This window comes from Ambystoma mexicanum, chromosome 7p (assembly GCF_040938575.1).
Source record: "Ambystoma mexicanum isolate Mex_15411 chromosome 7p, UKY_AmexF1_1, whole genome shotgun sequence".
Classification (NCBI taxonomy): Eukaryota; Metazoa; Chordata; class Amphibia; order Caudata; family Ambystomatidae; genus Ambystoma; species Ambystoma mexicanum.
The window spans coordinates 712631470-712652802 of record NC_090939.1 but is presented as its reverse complement, the minus strand read 5'-3'; the positions used below and the strand labels follow the sequence as shown (position 1 = coordinate 712652802).

Genomic DNA, 21333 nt, shown 5'->3' with positions numbered 1-21333 from the left:
AGCCTCTTTTCTTTCCTCACACACCTGCGACACTAGAATAGGTGCAAAACAGGAGCATTTTCAAGGTGCAGAGCACAGTATAGCTGGCACACAAACAAACCCAAACCCCTTTGCAAATACCACCCTGAGACTTAGTCTTGACCACCTGCCAAGCTACCGTAGATTGGTCTGGTTTGTCCAGAAGGGTCCCCTGTTGCACTAGGGTGGCCTCCTAAACTTCTGCCCACCAGCTCAGAGTTTGTTTGTTTGTTTATTTTATTTGTAGGTTGTTCGATGAGCCAACAATGAGCAGTTCAGTCTTCTCGTCATTCAGGCAGAGACCATGTGTGGCCATCCATGCCTGAATATTTATATAACCTTTTAATAAAGCTCAGCACATCTATAAAACACAATACAATTTAAACAAACAAAGACAACAGCCTTCTTAAAGTCCTGTTTTTTCTTCTCTGATGATATACATTGAGGTTGCAGGAGATCTTAGGGTCTTTTTCATTGTTCTTTTTTAAAATTCCAATTGAAAATGTTAAGTCACTATATATAACTGTTATTCAATGGTTATCTAAATACATTAGGTTTCTCCAGCATTGCAATTTTAATGTGGACACTGTTTCTTCCCACTGCAGATTGAATGTCTTTTATTTTTTTGTGTCGCATTTGTGTGAAATTGGGTTTTCCTCTATCATGCAGGTGGTTTTAGAAAGTATACTCTGCCTCAATGGTATTTCATTCAATAGACTACAATTCCTGTTAGACATGTCACAAATAATATAAGGGTAATTTCCTCTCCCCTATATAGATAGAAAATGGTGGAAGATATGATTATATTGTTGCAGACACTGATAGTTAACGAGGGAACCATTTCAAACTTGAGAGAGCCTGGTGGAGGACTCCAAAAGCCTGTACCAACAGATCATGTGAGTTGTATTGTGTTTTGAGAGAAAACATTTGCAAATATCGACGTTATCTAAAAATGTCTCTATCTCATGTAAAAATTCACCAGTATACCATTGAACTGTTATTTTGATTGAAAGAACACATCGAACCATGAAGATGTAGGTCATCCAGTTAATATTGATGTTTTGGGCTTTTGGTGCAACCATTTGTGTCTGTTAAGTGCTTTTACCTGTTCCAAATCAAATTTGAAAACATCTCATCAATATTTTGCTCATAGGGAATTTCTGTACATTTTCTTAAGCAGCATCTTCAAACCGATCAGCATGCCATGTCATCTTGCAAATTCAAAAGAAAAGTGAAAACAGCACAGATTTTTTTGATGGAGAAATGGATGATCTCATTGAAAATGTAAAAACAAAGAGGTGATGGCTGGCAGGTTTAGAATGAATCTTAACCACTGGCATTGCTCTGGGCAACCCTTCAGACCATTGTTCTTCACCTGCCAAGCCATTACAGAAGGGGAAAGACATATGCAAATCAGACTTGGTCCCACCCCAAAAGGGGAAGTTCAGCCAAACATGTTTTGGCCTTGTTGGGCCTCATCAGAGAGGCGCAGCTCGTGTCTTTAGGCCCAGCAGGCACGGGACCCACGTCTGTGCATAACTGTCCCACTCGGGTTGACAAAGCAAAAACAAAGAGGTGATGGCTGAAAGGTTTAGAATGAATCTTAACCACTGGCATTTCTCTGGGCAAACCTCCAGACCATTGTTCTTCGCCTGCCAAGCCTTGTGGATTCAATAGTCTGGTTACAAAGCCAGCATATACACACCCCTAGAGGGACACCATTTCAGGCTCCCACATATTCTAATACTGGAAGAATACTCATGCACAAATACATCATAAAGGGCATAACAGAATATGCAGTTTCGTCAAATAACTTTGTGGAATTCCTGTGAACAGGCCCTGGTGTGTATAAACATTGTACCTTTTTTTTAGCAAGTCTCGAAAGGGACTGAGCACGGCCCCATTAAATAATTTTCACTTTGAGTTTTTGTGGAAACAGCTCAAGTTCATGTTCAATGGGGAAGGACAAATCGATCTCATCCAAATGAGCTGTTACCATAACCACCAATTCCTTATGCGTTATGTTAGACGACTTCAACTTAGCATGGCCTACTTTTAGACCCAATAGAGATTCGTTAACACCCTCCACCATGATGATTTTTAGCAGGAACATACATTTTACCATTTTCCATATGATATGGTATGATATGATGTGGCATTTATAAAGCGCCTGTACACAACTGTTTCTAGGTGCGACAAGATAAGGAGGGGGAAACAAGGGAGAACAAAATAATGATCTTGCTAGGCCTTGTGTCATTCAGATCACACAAGCGCTGGGAAGAGGGAAGGGTAGAAGTGCCAGAAGGGAGGGGAAGAGGGAAGTGCAGTTAACTCACAAGTGCAGCCAGCGGCTGGCTCATAAGTGCAGAGAGAAGGGAATGTAGGGTTGCAGATACAGGCCCTTAAGTACTGGGGAGCCTGGAGGCAGTGCAACGGCAACTGAACATGCAGGAGCCTGGGCCCGAGTTCAGAGGGTGACCAGGTGACCTGTGCACGGAGCCATCAGGTGCATCAGCAGGGGACAGGAAGAGTGAAAGCAGGAAGCGAAAAGGAAGGTCTTGAGTTGCTTCCGGTACCAAAGGTGGTACTGCTCAAGTTGGAGAGAGGCAGGGTGGCTGTTCCAGAGGGAGGCCCCAGCTGAGGAGATAGATCTGCCCCAGGCTCTCTGCTTGGAGAAGCCTCTAACCCTCAGAGAGTTGGATGTGGATGAGCAGAGAGCTCGAGAAGGAAGATGTTTTGGAAGAGAACATTGGAGGTAGAGCAGTCCCAGGCCTCAGAAAGCCTTGTGGACAATGCAGAGGGTCTTGAATTTGATCCTTGCAGCCACAGGGAGCCAGTGAAGAGATTTCAGAGCTCGAGGGATATGATCCCTGGGCTTGAGGCCAAAGACAAGTCTTGCAGACCTGTTCTGGATACGTTGTAAAGGTCGAAGAGTAGAGGCAGAAAGATTTAAAAAGCGGAAGTTGCAATAGTCCACCCTAGAGAGGACCAGGGCTCTGGAGACAGTGAGTTTCTGGGGGAAAGGGAGAAAATGAAAAATACCTCTGAGGAGGTGCAGCTGATAATTTGACTTCTTAGAGACATCAGAGATGTGAGGAGAGCAGGAGAGGATGGGGTCAAAGATGACACCAAGGTTCTTAGCCTCACAGGAAGAAGGACGAAGAGGGCCTAGAGTGGGCAGCCAGAGAGAGAGAGAGGGAGGAAAGGAGTGAGAGGGTATCCCAATGAGGAGGATCTCAGTATTACTGGCATTAAGACAGAGATCATTTGCAGCACACCATTCCTGATTTGCAGCCAAACAGTCTGGTATGAGGGAAGAATCATAGGTGGCTGAGGGGAGCCTGAAAGAGAGATGAGTGTCATCCGCAAGACATTGACAATTGGAGCAGAAGGTAGGGATGAAGTGGGCAAGAGTTGCCAGGTAGTGGTTGAAGAGACAGGGACAGAGGTTAGAGTCCTGGGGAACACCACAAGTAGAGAGAGAGATAGAAGAGAGGAAATACCTGGCAGGGTCGGTCAGTGAGAAAGGAGGTCAACCAGGCCAGGGCCTGATCAGTAATACCAAGGTTGTCACAGGGATGATTGAGTAGGATGGCATGGTTGGCCATGTCAAAAGCAGGGGATATATCAAGGAAAATGAGGACAGAAGGGAGATTAGAGTCAAGATTGGAGAGCACATCTTCATGTGTGTTCAGGAGGGCAGTTTCCATGCTTCTGGCAGCTCAGAAGCCAGACTGGTGGTCATGGAGGCTTATAGATCAAGTTGGTAGATGGCCAGCTTTTCCAAGAGTTTGTCTAGGACAGGAGTGATGGAGACCTGGGGATAGTTAGCTGGAGAGGAAGGATTGGCAGAGGGCTTCTTTAGAAGGGGGTGCACAAGAGAGTGATTAAGGGGGAGGGGAAAGTTCCAGTCACAAAGGAGTGATTGCAGAAATCAGCTAAGGCTGGATAAAAAGGGTGTCGATGTGGTCCTTGATTGTTCTGGATGAGCAGAGGAGAACCTGCTTTGATGAGACGTTCATAGATCGGACTTGTCTAGAAACATCATCTGGGATGAGCAGGGGAAAGGAGGAGAAAGGAGGAGGGGAGACGGCCTCAGATGGGCCAGGAGTGGTAGTGGCGGAGTGAGAGGAGGTAGAGGTTGTGACATGAGAGACTGCAGCATTAGTTCTAATTGTATAGTAAAGGACCCTAAGCATGCCCCGAGGGGAGTCCCGCAGGAAGAGCTGCAAGATTACGAGCGGCAGCTCCCACTCATGACATTCTGAGCGAGCAAGCCACGGAGCAACACGGCTGCACAGCGCTCCCTGTAAAGACCCTGAACTTGGTTGTGCCTTAACAACCCTAGCATCACACAGATGATTTCCCCAAGGACTTGATAAACAAATGCTTGTGAAAGTAACATAGCATTGACAAAGTGGAATGCGGAACCTGTGTGTCTATAAAGAGAATAAATATCTGTATTACGCAAACAAGATTGTGTTTAGTCCTTGACCAGACCACAACATAATTGGCGACGAGGATCGGATTGGCCCAGCTGCCCTAGGATGCAAGGAGCAACACCACCACCACTGTTCCTGCAAGTCCTAGGCAAGCCAGCCATTCCATGGCTCCAATGGGAGCCTTTGTTTCAAACTTATCTGGAAGTGATGGGTGCAATAGGCTATCCAGCGGCACACAAGAAGTCCATGCTACTAAATACGCTGTGCGTGTAAGGACAAATAACTTTTGCAGGCCTGAACCCAGAAGCCCTCACAGGAGAAGGTGATGATGTCTATCAAGAAGCAAAAAGGAGAATAGCCAATAGATTACCATGTAAAGAAAATGTGGTCCTACACAGAATCAGATTCTTTGGCAGGAAGCAAGACGCAGCAGAACCTGTGGATGAGTACGTAGTCAAGCTAAGAGAATTGGCTGCATTGTGTGCATTTGGAGCAACGTCGGAGGAAAGAATCTGCAATATGCTCATAGTCCCCATGAACAATAGAAAGGTACAAGATAAATGTATTCTTGAAAAGGAAATAGTGTTGGATAAAGCAATCCAGACTGCGAGGGCCCTAGACGAGACGTCCTGCAGGCACAAAGAGTGGGGAATCACTTTGCAATCACCCAAAGTACAGTGGGTGCAATCCAGAGGCAGAAGGGACAGAGGACAGAGATGACGCAGCAGTGAAACGTGAACCATTGAAGTGCCACAGGTACACAGGTAAACAGGTACACAGGTGCCCCAGTACAAGCCACCTAGCCAACAGCAGAGAATCCCTGGCAAGGAATAAAGAATGTTGAAAATGCAGAAGGTATGGACATTTTGTGTCGGTATGCATGTGGAAAGCAAGGAAAACTGTGGCAACAATCCGGAGCGAAAAGGGCAGAGATGAGGCCTCCTCAGATGAATTAGCAGGCACCACAGTTCTCATGGTGAACAGCGGGACGATTCAGAGGGAAAAACCGCAGTGTATCATTAAAGTCAATGGCCACGAAACAAGAGTGATGGCAGACTTGGGTTCTGACCTCTCCATACTACATTTAAACTTATATAAAAGCATGGTGGGAAGAAAAAGAGTAGAAGCCTACAAAACAAACATTAGTCCCATGGTGTACGGAGGTGCCAGTGTTAATCTTTTGGGGTACATCAGAGCGACAGTGGAATTCAAGAACAGGGTCACCAAAACCAAAGTGTATCTTGCAGAAAAAGAACCACCAGCATTAGGCTGGGATGACAAGGCCAAATTGCAACATGGAGGGACAAGTCCTGTCCATAAACAATAATGGCGCCTCAATCAGCAAAGAAGAGTTCCCAAAATGATTTTCAGACATGCCTGGTTGCATCAAAAACTATGTGCACAAGATACAAATAAACAGGGAGCAGTACCAGTCAAGCATAGGGTGAGTTCTGTGCCAGCGATGGCGAGAGTTGCACTACAAGAAAAGCTCAACAAGATGCTATCGGAAGGACCCATAGAGACAGCGGAGTCTTCAGAATGGGTCAGCCAACAGGTTCTCATAAAGAAACAGCATACCAGCGACTTTCATATTTGCATTGACTTACGCAGCCTAAATCTCGGGTTGGTGGCGGACAGTTACCCCTTACCAAGCATAAATGAACTGATCTTGCTCATGAAGGAGGCAAAAATATTTTCAAAATTAGACATGAGGGATACCTACCACCAGATCACCTTACATCGAGCATCCAGACCCCTGACAATGTTCATAACCCCATTTGCAACGTATCAATTCACAAGAATGCCATTTGGGTTGTCCTTGGCAGCCTCTGCATTCCAACGCATGATGGACTCCCTCTTGAAAAACATTGGTAATTTCTCTTACTTCCAGGATAAAGGGAATGCAGGTGCACTCCTAATATACAAACCAATCTTTAGAGAGGGATACTATAAATATATTGATTTTCTTAAGGTGCGGGGGAGGTATAATGGTCCTGGCACAGAACCACCAATATGGAAAACAACAAAGAAAGAAGGTCCTAGTTTGGAACCCTCCCGTCCCCTGCACACTGTGAGTTACCATCAATAGGTGGTTAGAGAAGCATTTGTAAGTTTGAAAACATGAATATCAAGGGAATTCGAGTACAATAATTTAATGTATTTGAATCACTAGTCTCTTATTTCATGTTTCACTTTGAGGTAAACATGCAGCCTGACAGTATTTTTTCTATATTGTTTGTCCTCCGTCAAGTTAGGCTCAAGAAGAAGAGCGAAATTCTCGAAACGCGTCAGCCACAGATACTGGACACGTGATTTAAAATGATTGTGTTTTCATTACATTAATCTCCTTTTTATGAAAACTGACTTAAAGGAATGCTTATTGTACCTACACTTATACTTGAATTGCCTTGATATTCATGTTTTCAAACTTACAAATGCTTCTCTAACTGCCTTTGACGGTAGCTTACACTGTGTAGGGGATGGGAGGGTTCCAATTTAGGACCTTCTTTCTTTGTTGTCTTACTTCCAGGATGACATATTAATATACGCAGAAGATATGGAGACACATGATGCAGCTCTCTGCAAAGTGTTGGCAACATTGCAGGAAGCAGGAGTGCGGCTACGCTACAACAAATGCGTAGTGCAGGCAGATGAAGCAGAATATCTGGGATACACCATATCCAAGGCAGGTATCAGTCCCAAGAAGGATTTACTGCAAGCAATCGTGAATGTGCCACCCCCAACCAGCAAAGAAGAGCTGAGATCATTTTTAGGACTATCTGAATACTATGCAAAATTCAATCCAAATTTCTCAGAGACCAATGCTCCAATGAGAGAATTACTCAAGAAAGGCACGGAGTACCATTGGGAGGCAGAACAAGCTAAAGCATTTGAAGATGTCAAAGAGGGAATAATGCATGCAGCCTGCCTGCAACCCTTCAATCCTCAATGGAAGACCATGATTACCATGGATGCCAGTGCATACGGTATAGGAGCAACGCTCACACAAAAGAAGGGAGATGAAGAACACATGGTCGCGTTTGCGTCCAACGCCCTCTCACAAGCAGAAAGAAATTACTAAACCATTGAAAAGGAGATGTTATGTGCATGGGCTGTGGATTACTTCCGCACATACATATGTGGTACAACATTTCAGCTGGTTACCGATCACAAACCCCTAGTGCACCTACTGAGCCCGGGAGGGACCTGCACAGTGACACCTCGCTTTGCTCGCATCGCTGCCAATCTGCAAGAATATCCGTATGAGATACAGCACATTGCAGGATGGAAAAATGTCCAGGCGAACTGTATGTCCAGGCTCCTGCAGCCCAAAGATAAAGAAACCCATTTTCTACAGAATTAATGTGTTGTTGCATCACTCACAGGCTTCAGGAGTACAGAATTCCTTGAAATGAGTGAAACACACTGGGAAAAAAAAACAGCCAAAGATGACACCACCAAAAAAATCACGGAATGGTTCAGGAAAAGGTGACACAACCAGAGGTCCATTCCAGAAGGGTTGCGTCCTTATTGGAAGGTGTCGGATGACATTTTTGAAAATGAGGGGATGCTCATGAGAGGCGACCAATTGATACCACCCATAGCTATCAGACAAACCGTCATATGCAGAGGTTTACGCCGGTCATCTTGGAAACAACATGACAAACAGGAGAGTGAGTGAAGCATATTGGTGGCCAGGTATGGACTTGGAGATAAGGAAAATGACAGAGAGGTGTCATGAGTGTGTAAATAGTGACAAGCGACTCAAAGTAAGACAAGTGCCACTACACCCCAAAGAAGTGCCAGAAGGAGTGTGGCAAAAATTGGGCATGGGCTTCATAGGCTCGCTACAACTCATGGAACAAGAAAGCAAGTATGGCATAGTGTTAGTGGACTATTTATCCAAATGGGTAGAAGTTGAATTTGTACCCAACATAACCACCGCCACAGTGATTCAGTTCCCAAAAACATCTTTCAGAGAGAAGGATTGCCCAGATAACTGGTCACCGACAATGGAGTGCAACACATATCCAGAGAGATGGACAATTTCTTGAAGGAGAACAATATCAAGCAAATTAAATCAGCTTTATATCACCCACAAGCAAATGGGTTGGTGGAACGTAACAAGCATTGCAGTTAGCCACAGCAGCAAGACACAACCCGCTCTGCACAGTCAAAGAAGCTATAGCTGCTCATCGCCTCACCCCCAATGGGGTCACACATATATTGCTGTTCTACCACCTCAGTGAACACAGGGTAACCTCCACCCTGGTCCCGCCATGGTTGGCAAGTGTGAGAGAGGATGAAAAGGTGGACATGGAAGAATTGGTATGGCGAGTTAAGAAGAGCAAAGAAAACATGAAAAGATATAGCGATGGAAGGAGAAAGCCTCAACAAAGCACAGTCAGAGAAGGAGATCTTATAAAGATTAAAATGGTGCACAGAGATCCCGAGATGGGGTCCAAGTACAGGAGACCATTGAGAGTGGTGCAGCGGGGGACAGAAGTAGCACTCAGCCCCGTAATACAAGAGCACGTAAGTCAAGAGGAGAGCTTGGCCAAAGGGAATGCGACCATGGGGAAACAATCAGGACATGCAGAGATGGAGGACCAGGGACACCGTCTCAAGCCAAAGCCAGTTCCAAGAGGAATGCAATGAGACAAGAGAGAACCAGTGAAAGGACTGCAAAACCATGAGAAGAGAAATCAGAGAGCAGCTGACCATAGAGAGAAAGAAGAAGACCACGAAGGTACATCGACTATGTGATGGAGTAATACAAACTCTGTCCAACAAAAGGAGGTATGTAGAATAAAGGACCCTAAGCATGCCCCGAGGGGAGTCCCCGGGAAGAGCCATGAGATTAGGAGCAGCAGCTCTCACTCATGACATTCTGAGCGAGCAAGCCACAGAGCAACACGGCTGCACAGCACTCCCTGTAAAGTCCCTGAACTTGGTTGTGCCTTAACAACCTTAGCATCACACAGATGATTACCCCAAAGACTTGATAAAAGCATGCTTGTGAAAGTAACATAGCATTGATAAAGTGAAATGCAGAACATGTGTGTCTATAAAGAGAATAAATATCTGTACCACGCAAACAAGATTGTGTGTAGTCCTTGACCAGGTCACAACACTAATCTTAACACTTCAACAGGGATCACCCCAAGAAGGCCCAGCAGAGAACACAGTATGTTTGTGTTTAACTTGTTTAACCAGTCCACTGCTTTATCTGGAAGAACCTCTAGCACATATAAAATGCCCAGTATAATACATTTCTTATAGTCCTCTAGCTTAGCATCAATAGAGTGGCCTCAACACCTATCAATCACACTCTTGATGGCCAGCCATCTATGCCATGCCTTGGGTGGAAGACCCTCTGAATAGTGTGCAAGCAAATGAGAGGCCCTTATAAGGAGTGTTAAGACAGATTTCTGAACTCTGTCCTGGTGGCGCAGAAGTTCAGAAGGCCAACCTAATTACTTGGAACAGGGTAACCTCTGGACGAGCCAGACCAATCAAGGTAGCGATCGCGGCGGTCAAGACTAGGTCTCAAGAGGGGTGAGGGTGACTGAAAGCCCGCAATGAGCACACAAAGCAAGATCACTTACAAACTACTCCAATCAGTTGTTATATTAAAAATATATACACATTTATTTCAAGGCCTTTAAAACAATGACCGTAGCGAGAAAATCACAATATAACAATATTAAACCAACACATACCATATCAACACAATATATATACAAATACGACAGTCGCAAGCGTTATATGCACGAAATGTGTAGTCCACCTACAAGGGAAGGAAAACAGGCAGTGCGATACAATGCTTTAGACTCAGTTCGCCTTCAGAGGCACCTAACTAGATGGAAGTCCGAGCCCTGCGAAGAGTGGAGCCTTGTGCTCAAAAGTACCTGCACACGCTGGTGCCAACGGGCAAAAGGAGAGTCTCTTCTAAGGAAATCAGGCAGTTCAGTTCAGTGCACAAATGAAGGAGAACAAGTTCCGCGACTCAAGCGCAGCCTCCACAGTGGGCAGGAGCAGAGCGCGAGTACGGCAAAAGGGTGCTGTTTTACACAGCGGGGAAAAGCAATGGGCTCCTGCAGGAGGGCGACCAGATCCTAGCTAAACTACTCACCGGTCCCCGATGCAAGCAGACCCAGGCTTCTCTGCGTCAGTTTCAGCAGCTGGCAGGTTCAGAAGAGCAGGGAACGCCTCGTCGTCGTGTTGAGTAAAAAGACGTCCCAATCGAAGAAACCTGCACAGTTTTGTCACCACAGCAGGGCAACGGAGCGGCCGTGTGTATCTGAGCCAAATGTACACTACTCACTTCCGACCTGGGAACGCCAAGTGTACGAAGTGTGTGAGAGTGACAAGGACTCGAAATACTACACAACCTGGCGGCGGTTACAGAGCAAGACTCCCGTGTAAGCTGGTCAGTCAACTGGATGGCCCAGAGACGCTTCCGAAGGCTTACTGGCAGGAGATGATGAAGATGCCGAGAATAGCTGTTCCCGCTATTCCAAAGGTCGAAGTACTAGTACAGGCCTTCTGGTTCGATCAAAGGTGAAAAGGGTTTCACAAGGCGACAGCAGTGCAGAGGAGGAGTTCTTCAGCGGGTCACCAGCGATTCCTCGGTCCAGCCTCTTGGTTGCAGGATACTTGGCTCCTGTATTCCTTCGTTCGTGAGAACTCAGGAGATCGACATGGTAGTGGTGTTTCCAGCCCCCTCTAATCCACAGTTCCCTTTGCGCCAAAACGGAGGGGACCCAATGGGAGATCCGCTCATCAACACTCACACCATTCGTGGACCAATCACGGACCACGGTGGTCCCAGGCATTCACACCACCCTAGACTCTCTGGCTCCCAGGATGTGTATTGGGACCAGACATCCCAGCCCACACCCTGGAGGCACACAAAAGACATGTAGAAGCCCGCGAAAGCATTCGTGTTTCGCGGGAAAGTACATACCCAAATAAGGAAGGCCCCGGGTCGGCTCGACCTGGGGAAGGTGAAGGGAGCAAGACGGTCAGCGGAGAAGACAAAGGAGCCTCGTGGTCTGGCCATTTTGGGAGCCAGGCCACCATTTTGGGTTAAGCGCAGAAAACGTGCTTAGAACGCCAAAAGGAGCTCAAAATATAAAGAAACGATCACTGCCACCATTCCCGTCCCTGAATCACTTGCACCGATCAAATACAATCCTAAACGAGTATCTAGGGCCTGTAGAAGGCTAGAGACCCAAGAGAGCTGTAACTTAGCTTACAGTGCCCTCTTGTGTCATGTTGCACTAAAGCCGCAACATGATAAAAGAAACTACGGGAAACAGCGTTCCCCGGTACTGACTGTCTTAAGGGCATGTCAGTTTCCCCGTAAGAAAGGAGCGAAAGCCCAGAGGAGTGCGGCAGAAGGCTGCACTTCTCTGGCAAAGTCAAGAACAAGGTGAAAAACAACATCCAAAAGTTTAGGGGTTGCCACATGGAAGGAAAATTACCTACAATTACGAAATCTTTCCTAACAAGGAGTCCTAGATAGTTATATTTGGTTACCTGCTCCAATTGCTTACCAACCATGGCCCAGGAAAAAATGTACCACAATACACCCTTCTTCCAATTGGCATGATTATTGTTTTAAGCAAACTGATTTTGAGGCCATTTGATTGAGCATACAGATGTAGAGCATCTAGGGAATTCTGTAATCCCAGAGTTGTCTGATCAAGAATGACAGTGTCTGCGTAGGCGAGCCATGCTATGCTCTCCCCGTCAAACGTAGGTGGAAAATTATGGATGGATTTCAGTGCCAGATGTAAATCACCCATATATAGGTTGAAAAGGGGTGCAAGCATGCAGCCTTGTTTAAGACCAGTGTTGGTACAATAAGACTTTGAAATTTACCCCTCCTGAGTCAGCCCCACCCCAACCAATTTATCACTGAATAATAGTTTAATAAAATACAGGAGAGAGGGATCAATCCCCCATGCTTCCAGCTTAGACCAAAGTGTTACCCGCAAGGCACTGTTGAATGCAGCACAATAGTCTACATAACAAAGATGTAGACAAGACTCTGCATTCTGATATGTATTGGATATTAGAGATTGAAGAACCCAGATGGTATGGGTTGTTCTACAACCCTTTCAAACTCAGTCTGTTGACAATTCAAGAGGTTATTTGCGTTTGACTATGTGTTTAACATTTCCAATAACAAGGAAGAAAATATTGTTGCACCCGTGCCTAGCATTGCTAGCAACCTATAGATATTAGGATAAAGTCTCAAACTTCTTTTATGGGATAAGAATTGATTGTTGCCAATTTATGGGAACCTTACTGGTCTTAATTATGACAAGCAAGAGCTCATGTAGGATAGCGGACCACAATTGGGGATCATTTTTAACAACAGCATTAGAAATGACATCCGGGCAAGGGGCCCTCAAGGTCTTTACTTTTTATATAATCTTGGCCATGTCATCTTCCTTGATACAAGGTCAAATTGAGTTACCCGATGATTGCGACAATACAATTTCCACTTGGGGACGCAATGTATCTCAGTACATCCCTGAAATGGGTATGCCCATGCCTCCTCCGTGATACTGCATAGTTAACTTGCAGCATCTCCTGTCTTCTGAAAATGGAGCATTTACCAAAACCTTTTGGTGTTGTGTGTTCTAATTAAAGTCTGGATTAGCTTCCAATTAGAAGAATCCTCCAGAAATCTGGTCTTTAACAAATACAAAATCAATGCAACTTCTCGAGCTGCCATTATTCCACGTTATGGAGGGAGTCAAGCCCTTGGGATTAAGAGGGTACAAGACAAACTCAGACAATAAATTCAGCCATAAACCTCCAATTTTTTAGACTTGGGCACCTCTTCATCCACTTCGTCTGGGATGTCTCTCCCATCCTTGTCAGCCATCCCGCCCTGTGAACAATCAGTGTTGAAATACTCAGACAATATTATGCCGCCCCTGGTGCACTGGATAGACCGTAACATTAATGCCTCTGAGACCACCATAATTCCCCCCTGGGGCGATTATAAAGGGTTTCCACTACAGCATATGTTCAAATAACCAGGTAGTTTGGCAGCATTGCACACAGAAAGAGTGAGTAGATTTAGCTGTGATGCACCGTCCCCCCTTTTGCCGCCCCCTCTGGTAGGGCGGTGCCTAACGGAAGACCAAAGAAAAAACATACAAGTCAAACTATGAGCCAAGTCTATTGTAAAAGGAGCAAATGTACTTTCTGTAATGATTCTATACCCATAGGATGTTGCAAAAAGGAGCAATAGCCCTGAGTATTCCAAGAGAGAACAGACAATGCCAGTTTGTGTTCTTGCCTCACCGGTCAGGGCGAGACCACCATAGGAGACACCCAGTTACCATCCAGCCTCTGCACTGACTGTGCAGACTTCTGGATTCTGGGATATGTTTGACTAAATAGGCCCTTTCTAGTATGGCCATACCACTTGACTTCTTCTCCTCGTATTTCCCTTCCATGTATATAATGGGACAAAAGACTTGTCCATTTGAGGTTTTGACTGTCAGAATAAAATATCAAGACCCAGTATCTGTAGGGCCAAAGAACACATACATATTCTTTTTACCAGGGCCTGGAAGAATAGCTCAGGGGCAATGCGTTTGTCTGGAAGCAAGACATTGCACTGCAACACAGGTTCGAATCCCAATTTTGCGCTTAGATACTGGTCTCTGGTATTGACCGTGTTATAAAATAATAATTATAATTACAACATTCGGGGAAACAAAGGTGGCCAAAACCCAATCAGTTGTACTGTGATACTCCGGAAGTTCCAGTCGTTCAATATGTCACTTGTAGATATAATCCTCAATTCCTAATGTAGTGGAATACATCCAATAATGCCGTGCAGTTTAAAAAAGGGATAATTTTCGTGGGCTATGATTCAATAATGTTGTGTCTAAGGCCGCATAGCGGGGATGGGCTGTTGAGGTTAGTAGGTTTCCTGCTGATGACACGTATTGTCCTGCCAGTGATGGCAACCTGGTCATTTGAGCAGTGCCCACATCTGCATTTGCTGCCACATCTATTTGTCGTTCTTGTGAATGCGGTATGCCCACAAGAGTAGCGAATGTAGAATTACATTGCATACCATTGTATTACTGCAAGGTCCACTCGCTCTGTAAAGTCCTGCACCCTCCTTCACAACAAAAGCTTCTAAGGGCACCATATTATTTTGCTGAGGCACTTGGAGTTTTGGTTTAGGTATGTAAAACCATTTGTCTAAGGTCACCGGAAGGAGAATCGATTCTGTGCACTGGTGTAAGGGGGGCCTCGCAACCCCCACGGTGCGGGGGGCCCCACCGGCACATGTTCTGGGAGGGGGCCCCACTAGGAGAAAAAAAAAAAAAAACTATTTTATTTTCAAAACTATTTTTTTTTTCTTTTTGAATTCACTTTGCATTCATAAAGAAATTATTTCTGTAACAGGAATAATGTCTTTATGAAGGCAGTGTGACTACAAAAGGAAACTTTTTGAAGTCCGAGGGATCCCCAGCCCCATGCAAGGGCAGACCCTAGGCTGGAGGCCTCCATGTCATGTGGTGGGGAAGCCCTATGACTTCAAAAAGAAACAGTGGGACTCATTATGAGTTTGCCGGTCGGGAAACAACAGTACCAGTAAACTTGCCGGTGCTTTTGTTTCCAGACCGGCAAACTACGAGTTCTGCGAGCCAGTGCCTTTCAACCTGCCAGGTCTGACCTGGCGGGTGGAACGGCACAGGCCCGCAGAACTCGTTGGATGCCCCGACACCACTCATCCGGCCTCCCCTCCCCTAGTCTTGTTAAATTCTGGCACTACCTCAAATGCCGTCAGGCATAGTAATTATCGCCGCCTCTCTTTTTCATCCACTCTCCTCTTCCCCTCCTATTACTGTTCACTAGCACTTACTCTAACATTTGACCTTTGTGATAGCAGCTTGTTTGTCTCTCCCCCTTCCCTCCTTGTTTCTCCTGCCACTTCCCCCTCCAGCGCTGCTCTGAATCATCAAAAGACCTAGTATGTTAGTTGCTTGTGTTGCTCCTCTCCTTCTCCCTCACTCTATACCCCCCTCCCCCTCCTCTTGTTAATTGTCCAGCACTACATGAGGCATAGTAATGTATTCGCTTGTTCTGTCTCACCCCCCCCCCTCCCTTATTGTTCCTTGCACTTGCACTATCTTAAATGTCCCCAGGCTGATTAAGATAGTTATTTTTCGCATTGTGAATTGTTTCAAAGACCTGTAAGAATGCAACTGTATTCTCCCATGTTCCCTCCCTCCTTGAAGTGCTTTGAAGCACATTGTGTGTAGGCGCTATACAAATAAACAAATCAATCACTCCTCTATCCTGTTCTTTGATGTGAAATTAATTTGTACTTTAAAACTTACCTGGGAAGGGTGAAATATTAATGAACACAATCTTTGATTTTGGTTACACTGCATCTAATGGCGGGATTGATCCTGAACTATATACAGACAGTGGGCCTCATTACGACCCTGGCGGAAAACCATGGTGCTATTAGCATCATGGTCCATGCCAATAACTTACCGACTCCGCCATGGAGAAAGGGGGAATTACCACCCTATTACAAGGTTGGCGGGGTGGTAATTACCCCTTCCTCCATGGCCCTTCCCCATTCCCATTTTTGCCCCATAGGGCTTAATGGAAATGGGGAAGGCGGTAAGTACGGTGCCGCAAATTGCGGCACCGTACTTAGCACCAAGGTCCCTTTGCGGGTACCTACTTTAACGGCTGGTAAAACCAGCCATTAAGGTCGGGTCCCGCAAAAGGACCTTGTAATTAGGCGCTGATGGGTTAACGGCGCCACAGCCTTTCACGGCGCCGTTAACCCGTTAGCGCCAGGGTCGTAATGAGGCCCAGTATGTACAAACACACATCTCATAGTACACCAGTCAACATGTCTTCTTCGCCACTCTCTCGTTCATGTTATAGCTGTACGATGTACAGCTGTTGTCTCTTGTGTACTGTCATGTGCCCATTTCAGACTATGTTTTTGTCTGATGCTCCCAGCGTGTTTTGTAATTGATACCCATGTATTGTCGACCTCTGACATGAGGGATGCATTTACAGACCCTAAAATCACAGGTATTAATCACGACATAAGGAAATCAACGTTTCGACATTCTCTTTGTTCATAGACAATGCACCTAAACATCACCCTCTTACTGGGCTCAACCACCACACAGCTAATTCTCCTCACCCCAAGGTATAATCCACTTTCTTACTGACTCTTGAACCAGATAACTGAGAAGTTGACAAGAGGCTCACATTCAGTTAGTTATAGGTGGTTATGTGAGAAGTCTGAGTACTACTATGCATCATTGTGGAGAAAACATAACCACTGAACAATAAGAGCTCTACGGAAACCAAGCCACACCAAGGAAGAGATCCCTAAGCACAAAACACAAGCATAAATGGCTGCAGAATTACAGAATAAACCTTCTGATATGAAACGCATACCATCGTACTTGGTGGATCCAAAGGTGTGCAGAACAGTACATCAAAAATGTCAGCAATAGATATCCATCTTGAATAGTGGATAACAGATGGATATCATCTACAAACCATCCTGAGACAATTGACTGAACTAGCTGCGAGTAGAGGACTTGCAGGTTTTAGCACGTATGGTTTAGAAGACATGCATGCTGAAGAAGACATGCCTAGTGTGAAGTTTTGAGTTTGACTACTGTTGCACTCAGTCCTGCTGTTCCAGGTAAGTGACTCTACACATAAATTAGATAAGTGTCTCTTTACTGTACTGTCATACTCATAGCAGCTCTAACTCCACACACTCGGTTCCCTTCCTCCCAACCCTCTTGTACCCCTGCTCATCCCAAGCCCAAAATTCTTGAGTACACCATTCCAACCCCAAACAAGACCTCAAAACGATTGCATCATTTCAAATGTTAAACATCAAAAAAAAGCTGCCTTATTACACGTAGTCACCCCACCTTTTCGGTGGATGAGAACATCTGTTACTGTGTCTGGCAAACACCTTTTTTGCTGGCCCCTTCATTAGGAGTCACCAAAACCACTGAAAATGTTGTGATCAATTGCTCCTCTGAGCATGGAGTACCCCATTCCTTCATGCACTTCACCAAATATCCATGCAACCAGACTTCCCCTCTTTTAGAACCACTGCACCACCTCTCACCACAAGCATGTTCGTGGGCCCGAGGGATTTCTCACCCTGGACGTTTGGCACTCAACCTCGGATTGTGTATTAAGACCCAATCCCCAACCTGACACTGCTGTTCAGCAACTTTGTGATCAAATCATTCCTTATAATACATCTTAGCAGCTTCTATCATCTTCTCTTTTTCCTGGATGTCAATAAATACAGAATTGGCCAACCTAACTCAGACACAAGTTAGTGCCTGGAATTCCTCCCGTGAGTGAGTCAAATGGTGATACTTTAGTACCTGAGTGAGGTGTGGTACAATACCCCATATGATCTATCTCAAAATGTCCCTCCAAGGCAAACTTGCTTTTCAAGCAAACTGGATACCACTCCAATTCACAGTTTTTACCAGTCCATTTGTTCAGGGATGATATAAGGCTTCCCTAGAATGTTTAATGCCTTTTCTCTTTAGGAATCTTGCATTGCTGCTTATATCCAATGCACCCCATTTTCCATTACTATTACTTGCAGAAATGTAATCATTTCAGCCATGGTAGCTTCCCCGTGGCCTTGCACTCAATCTATTAACAGTCACAATCTACCTGAACAAAAATAAACGTAGTGCCCCACCTGAACCCTTGGATTGGAAATATACAGCTACTTTAATCCAGTGTTTTGAGAGCACAGGGACCAGCCAAAGGGTCTCGGAATTTCCCTGTAAACGTCTCCTTGTCACTTGCAACACACTCAGGGCATCCTCTCAACTGCCTTGCCACTATGATATCCATGCCATGCCACCGAAATGCTCATGAAAGATTCTTTTTTTAAGACTGCATCTGAAATGCCCTTTGTGTGCCATGCCTATGATACATTCACATAACCCATCTGGAGGGATAATCTTACTCCCCTTTAGTCCCCTTCTCAATTTACAATCTATGATACTCATTGTTCACTTTCTATGATGTCCAGCACTCTCTAATGTGGCTTTACTCGGCCATCGACTGGTAGTCCATTCTCAACAGTCAACACTGTGCGTAGACCGAGCAAGAAACGTCCAGAGTGGGTGCATTAGTTATATCCTCTTTAATGTCTTGAAACACGGGAGAACACTCATCCAACCAGCTAAAGCGTAATCCCTTCTTCAAAAGGGATCTGAGTGGAATTGACCTTGTGGCAAAGTCCTTTACACATTTCTGATAATGATCTGCTTGACACAGGAAAGGATGTAAATCGTCCTTCGGGCTTGTGGCAGGTGCTTCCTTGATAGCTTCCACTATCCTGGTGTGGGGCCATACCCCTACTGCAGACAGCTAATGCCCTAACTATTCAACTTCCATCCCTTTCAACTTGTATTTGCTCTGCTGAATAGTCAACCCTGCTGCTTTCAAATGTTCAAGAATTCTTCATGATCATGTTCTTCTCTGGTGTCTCTGTACATCGGCACATTGAGTAAATCTCTGAGCACCCTCTGCATGATTTTTTGTATCACTACCATCGCAGATTCCATGACTAAATGGCATGCAGCAAAACATTAAAGCCCCGATAGGGGACAAAGAAAGTAGGATGTTGGGTCTCATCCAATCTCACTTGATGGTAGGCTGATGACAATTCCAACACATTGAACATTTTACCTGACCCTAACATAGCTAGAACCTCTGATATCTGTGGATGGTTATGCCTGACCACCCATATTAAATTATTCAGGTCCATAAGCCCACACAGACACGTAGCATGCCAGTTAATTTGGACACCAGTACTACAGGAGCAAGCCATTCTGAACTTTCATTTTCCTCATTGAATCCTGAGGTCTAGTTCTTCCCTCAGGCTTTGATACATTGTGTGTGGTGTTGGGCAGACCATATGTACTTTAAGTTAAGTAAAATGCATGTTCATAATCCAGCAATTTCCCCAGGTTCTTGGAAAACACTTCAGGATAACGCTCAGACCACACATCACTCAGCTTGGATACTGATACTGGCTTAGGCGCACAAGCCTTTATATGAATGTGAAGTGTCTCCTGTTCTTACCATCCCAAGAAAGAAGAATCCTTTCTGCTAGATACATCCAAGCAATGCATGCCTTTCCTTTTAAGAAATATTGGTCTGAAATCTTTTATTATCTCCATGTACAACTTGATCAATGCAAGGTGTTAGTAGCTCTTCTTAGGGCATCATTACACGGAAGGCGGTAATGGTTAACGGCCACCGTTAATGGTAACGGTGACCGTTAACCAGTACCGCCTTACTACGAGGTCCCTTAGCGGGTTGGTGATTTAACGCCTGCTTTTTGCAGGCGTTAATAACCAACCCGCTAAGGGACCTCGGAGCTAATTACGGCACCGCAAAATTGCGGTGCCGTAATTAGCGCCTTCCCCATTCCCATAGAGCCCTATGGGGCAGAAATGGGAATGGGGAAGGGCAATGGCGGAAGGGGGATTTACCGCCCCGCCGACCTTGGAATGGGGCGGTAAATCCCCTTTCCGCCAAGGCGGTGCCGGTATTTTACCGGCATGAGCCATGGCGCTAATAGCGCCATGGCTCACCGCCTTCCGTGTAATGAGGCCCTTAGTCTCTCTTTCAGCATAGTTATAGGTTTCCTTAAAGACAGCTGTGTTCACATTGATCCACGGTCCACCTCAATGGCAATTTCTTTATCATCAATTCTGAAAATGATTTGGACCCTATCTATTCAATGTAAGGAATGAGTATTGTGCCATATTAGAAAGAAAGCAGCCTTGTATGGAAGCTTTGCTATCCAGCCCTGTAGGTGTATGGCAGGTGTACACTACATGAGAAACATAGGAATTAATACAAGGGATAGTGATTCAACAAAATGACAGTGGTTTACACAATTGTGAGGAAAGCTCTATACATGATTAATTCGAAAGCCTGTATGAGTTCTGTTTCGATTACATCTAAAGGCATAAGGTCATGGTAGCAGGAAACATAATGGTAAAATTGAATCATCCATTGAAAATAAGACCATGGTCAACCTCACAATGGCACCTTTCGTGAACCATATTGACCAGCTGTGAGCCATTTTGGAAGTGGGGATCACTACTATCATGCACAATATAAAGTCATCTAGTTAAATAGAATTCCTTTTTGTCAGAAAAGGTTAAGTAAACCATTGAGTTAATGTCTTATTGCGGAGACAAATCTAGGTGGTAGGCATTCCGCATCATAGAACATTGCAGTCCATCTAAAATGATGCTGATGATGTGAGATGGAACGACAAAGATGGGAAAGCATTTTGGATCATTTAATAATGTTCAAACATATTCCTTGCTGATTATGGCATGAATTAAGACAGTTTTGGTGAGGTGATAATTATAGATTATCACTCATCAAACACATCTCAAATCCCTGACAACCACATTATGCCCCTGGTTAATGATGAGCTACATATTATAGTTGAAAGCTGACATTTATTTTAGAATTGGACCTGTAGAGTGCCTTTTAGCAGTTGCTGATCAAGAAGGACCTTGAAATGACAGTATTACAATTCCCAGGCTTGCCCAGAACATTGGCTGTTGTGTTTTTCACTAACTAATTGAGATTTTTAGTATTTTTTTCAAATTTAATATACATACAGCCATCATTGATTTTGTATATAACACAATTAAGACAACATCAATTAATAAAACAATCTCTTAAAGCGTATCAACTACAGAATTGTTCTTTGTTTAAATACAGCATGTATCGTTTTTGCAACATTATCTCCAAGCAT

At 44.8% G+C, this 21333-nt stretch overlaps 1 long non-coding RNA gene across 1 annotated transcript in view; it reads left to right on the top strand.

Annotated features, from left to right (window-relative positions):
• Nucleotides 1-693: 693 nt before the first annotated feature.
• Nucleotides 694-21333, top strand: part of LOC138525555 (uncharacterized) — a 56557-nt gene continuing 35917 nt past the window's right edge. Inside the window, exon 1 of the long non-coding RNA XR_011283353.1 lies at nucleotides 694-914. This is a non-coding gene — a long non-coding RNA (uncharacterized lncRNA). The remainder of the gene's footprint in view (nucleotides 915-21333) is intronic.